General features: G+C 41.6%; 1 pseudogene; it reads left to right on the top strand.

Annotated features, from left to right (window-relative positions):
- Nucleotides 1–2,378: 2,378 nt before the first annotated feature.
- The window catches only part of LOC102769446, a 4,894-nt pseudogene continuing 2,608 nt past the window's right edge, over nucleotides 2,379–4,664 (top strand).

The following is a 4,664-nucleotide window of genomic DNA, read 5'->3' as shown; positions in this document are numbered from 1 at the left end:
CCAAGAAACACAGGCTCACAGAAAAAAGCATTAGAGGTGAACTCAGCAGCTGAGGCAGGGCCCCTCCCTCCCCTCAGGTCTCAGCCTGGGCTCCCAGCTCAGTCTGGGCCTCCAACCTCCCTGCACCATCTGCTGCCCTGAGGCGGGCAGGCTTCCCAGCCAGGGTTCCCTCTAGGCACCCACTGCCTGTGGCTGCAGCCCAGCCCTCAGCCACTGAGTCTCCAAGCCCTCTGGCTATGCCAGGTGTGGGATGCAGGTTCCACTACCCAGACACACACCTCAGTAGTCTAGGAGCCTCCCTTGAGACAATGAGCATGTCCCCAGGCAAACGCATGTTGGGCCCAGCCTGTGTGGCCATAAGAGGTCACCCTTGGAGTCCCGGTAAGGGCACAGGCCCGGGTTGAGGGCTTGATCCCCAGTAGGGGGAGTGCAGGAGGCAGCCGATCCAATTTGTATTTCTTAATCCCTTCACCTTTTTCAGCCATACCCCCAAAGCTCCTACCAACTGGCAACTGTCAAAATGTTCTCTGTGTCTATGAATCTGTTTCTGTTCTGCTTGTTTATTTATCTTGTTTTACAGATTCAACTAGAGGCCCGGTGCATGAAATTCATGCACAGGTAGTGTCACTAGGCCTGACCAGCACTCAGGGCCAATTGGGGTCTTCCTTCCCCCAGCTGCCGGCTGCTGGCCGAGGCCTTCCTTCATTCTGAACCGCCCCCATGTCAGTGCATGTCATAGCGAGCAGTTGAACTCCCAAGGGGACAATTTGCATATTAGCCTTTTATTATATAGGATTATTAATAGAAATGTATTTGTTGCCATTTTATTGTTCATATTTTTATCCTTTCATTTTTCATCTTAAAGAAGATCCTTTAACATTTCAAATAACACTGGTTTGATCATGATGAAATTCTTTAGCTTTTTCTTGTCTGGGAAGCTACCTATCCTTTGATTCTAAATGATAGCATTACTGGTTAAAGTAATCTTAGTTGTATGTCTTTGCTTTTCATCACTTTGATTATTTCTATCTGCCTTGCAATGTTTCTGTTGAGAAACCCCATCTTGCCTTCAATGTTTCTGTTGAGAAATCAGATGACAGTGTAATGGGAGTTCCCTGGTAGGTAACTAACTTTTTCTCTTGCTGCTTTTAAGATTCCCTCTATGTCTTCAAACTTTGGCATTTTAAGTATGATGTATCTTACTGTGGATCTCTTTGGGTTCATCTTGTTTGGGAGTCTCTATGCTTCCTGGACTTGTATGTTTATTTCCTTTGCCAGGTTAAGAAAGCTTTCTGTAATTATTTTTCAAATAAGTTTTCAATTTCTTTCTCTCTTCTCCTTCCAGAACCCCATGATGCAAGTATGTCTTCAAACTTTGGCATTTTAAGTATGATGTATCTTACTGTGGATCTCTTTGGGTTCATCTTGTTTGGGAGTCTCTATGCTTCCTGGACTTGTATGTTTATTTCCTTTGCCAGGTTAAGAAAGCTTTCTGTAATTATTTTTCAAATAAGTTTTCAATTTCTTTCTCTCTTCTCCTTCCAGAACCCCATGATGCAAGTGTTGGTACACTTGAAGTTGTTCCAGAGGTTCCTTACACTATACTCATTTTTTTTTTGGGGGGGGGGGGGAATTTTTTTTTTTTTGTTTTTTATTCTCAGCTTCATCTACTCTACTATTGATTCTCTGTAAATTATTCTTCATTTCAGTTAGTATGTCTTTCATTGTTATGCTGTTGAAGGTCTCACTAAGTTCATTGAGCATCCTTATAACCAATGTTTTGAACTCTGCACCTAGTAGATTGCTGTTTCCATTTTGTTTAGTTCTTTTTCTGAAGTTTTGCTCTGTTCTTTCATTTGGGACATGTTTCTTTGTCTCCTCATTTTGGCAGCCTCCCTGGGTTTGTTTCTATGTATTAGATAGAGCTGCTATGTCTCCTAGGCTTGGTAGAGTGGCCTTGTGTAGTAAGTGTTCTACAGGTTTTAGTGGTACAACCTCACCAATTACTTAAGGTATGTCCCCTATATAGCTTCCTTTTATAGTTGAACTTTGATTGCTGTTGGCACATCAATGGAGGGGTTTACTCCCAGGCCGACTACCTGCGAGGAGCGGCTGTGACCACTAACGTCCAACCACCATGGAGGATCAGCTGAGTAGGGACCTACCCCATAGAGCAGGACTTACTTCAGAGGGTTTCTGGTACCTGCTGAGTCTGGCCCTTGAGTGTGTCACTTATGAAGGTTGTTGAGTGGTGATGCTTCAATGTGGTCTTAAGCTGTTCGCTGGCTCTGGGGCCTCCCAGGAGGTGCAGGTAATGGTCAGCTGCCATCTCTGTTCTGCCTAGGGCCACCTGGCATGGGCTACAAAGCTATCTGCAGATGGCTGGACATGGGAGTGCCCAGGTGAGTCCAAGCTTGGAACCAAGGCCAGCTGCTGTCATGCCAGGGCTGGGTTCACTTAGAGAGAGGTATGGGGCACATTGAGGCCAGATACTGCTTGTTTAAGAGATTTTAGGAAAAACTCTGTGATACTTTTTATTTTTAAAGCTACAATACACGTGGAGTTTAATTGTATGTAGGTTTTAAATATGGATCACATTTACATTTTCTAAGTAGGCATTCAAGTATTCTAATACTAGAAACTGGTGGTGGTGAGGAACAATCTTTTTCCACTGCTTTATAATGCACTATTGCCAAAGATCAAGTGATCATACATGCATGAGTATTTGTTTCTGTTACCTTTTTTTCATCTATACATGTCCATCCATACATTCTTTTCTTTTTTTAGTTGAATTTATTGGGGTGGCATTGTTAATCAAACCATACAGGTCTCCAGTGTACAACTCTATAATACATCCTCTGCATACTGCATCGTGTGTGCACCACCCAAAGTAGAGTCTCTTTCTGCCACCATTTATCCCCCTTTGCTCTCGTCCACATCCCCCCACCCTCTTTTCCCTCTGGTAATTACCATAATGTTGTCTGTGTCTATAAGGGATTTTTTTTTTTGCTTAATCCCTTCCCCCCTTTTCACCTTGCCCTCCCCCCCAGCTCCTCCCTTCTGATAACTGTCAGTCTGTTCTCTATCTATGGGTCTGTTTCTGTTTTGTTAGTTTATTTTGTTTGTTAGATTCCAAATATGAGTGAAATCACATGATATTTGTTCTTTTCCAACTGGCTTATTTTACTTACCATAATTCTCTCCAGGTCCATCCATGCTGTTGCAAAAGATAATATTTCCTTCTTTTTTCTGACTGGATAGTATTTCATTTAGTAAATTTACCACCGTTTTTTATCCACTCATCTACTGATGGGCACATGGGCTGCTTCCAAATCTTGACTATAGTAAATTATGTTGCAATGAACATATGGGTGTGAAGCCGCAACCAGCATGGCTAGGGTTCAGGATCTGAAGAAGGAGCCATGCACAAATGAAAACACTAGACAAGAAATATGAATTTAGAAGGCATGGGGGGCCAGGTGGAAATTTCTCTTTAGTTGAGAAGCTCCCTGATGCCCTGAACCTGTTAGCTTTTATTCAATTTTAGATACACATCTTTGCCCTCAGTTAAGCATGGCAAACTGGTAGCAGACAGCCTGTCTCAAAGGTCAGTAAAAAGATCAGTAAAGATTTACTTTGAGGCTATGAGGTCAGGAAATTGCTTCGAGCCATCAGTATCTCAACAAAACAATTGGTGCATGCTATTAGCCCTGCTAATCGTCCAAGGTCCATCGGCCTTCCAAGTTCCTTGTTGCACTTTCATGATAATGTTGACAATGGATGGCTTCCGGCATATGGATACATATATTCTTTCAAAATGGAGTTTTAGGTTTCTTGGGATATACTCCCAGAAATGAAATAGTTAGGTCATAAGGCAGTTCCATTTTTAATTTTTTGAGATTAACTCCATACTGCTTTCCATAGTGGCTGCACCAATCTGCATTCCCACTAACAGTGCATGAGGGTTCCTTTTTATCCACATCCTTATGAGTACTTATGATTTATGGACTTATTTCTGATAACCATTATGACATGTGTGAAGTGATATCTCATTGCTGTTTTTATTTGCATTTATCTGATGATTATTGATGTCAAAAATCTTTTCATACTTCAAGATCAAGTGTGTGGCCTTTGATTGAAGCCAGCCAACCCATAGCACCCAATAAAGGCAGCTGCCTCTTCCCCCTGAAAAAAAAAAAATCTTTTCATATGTGTATAAATGCATTTAAATGCAATAAAGCTAAATAAAACAGAAAGCCAGGAAACAATGAACACAGGATTAAGAATAGCTGACTCTGGGTAATGGAATGGTGGGAGAAAAATATATGGTTGAATATCAAGTTAATTTTAAGACCTACCTTTCTTTATGTGTGTTGGGTTTGTGCATGCTTATTACATTATATAAAATGGTTTACTGAATAAATGGCTCAAAGTAGTCCATGTATGAGACCAATGAAAAAAATAGGTCATAGAAAATGTTTATGATGAAAGCAATTGCGTGCTGCTGAGATCCAAATTTTTATTTAATTTTTAAATTTTTTTTTTATTGATTAAGTTGTCCTTCTCGCCCCCTTATCCCCACATTACCCCCCCATCCCCCCACTCATGGCCTCGCCATCCTGTTGTCTGTGTCCATTGGTTAGGCCTATATGCTTCCATATAAG

Source organism: Myotis davidii, unplaced genomic scaffold, assembly GCF_000327345.1.
Source record: "Myotis davidii unplaced genomic scaffold, ASM32734v1 scaffold2326, whole genome shotgun sequence".
NCBI classification, from domain to species: Eukaryota; Metazoa; Chordata; class Mammalia; order Chiroptera; family Vespertilionidae; genus Myotis; species Myotis davidii.
The sequence above is the reverse complement of the archived record's forward strand: the minus strand, read 5'-3'. Positions and strand labels throughout refer to the sequence as shown.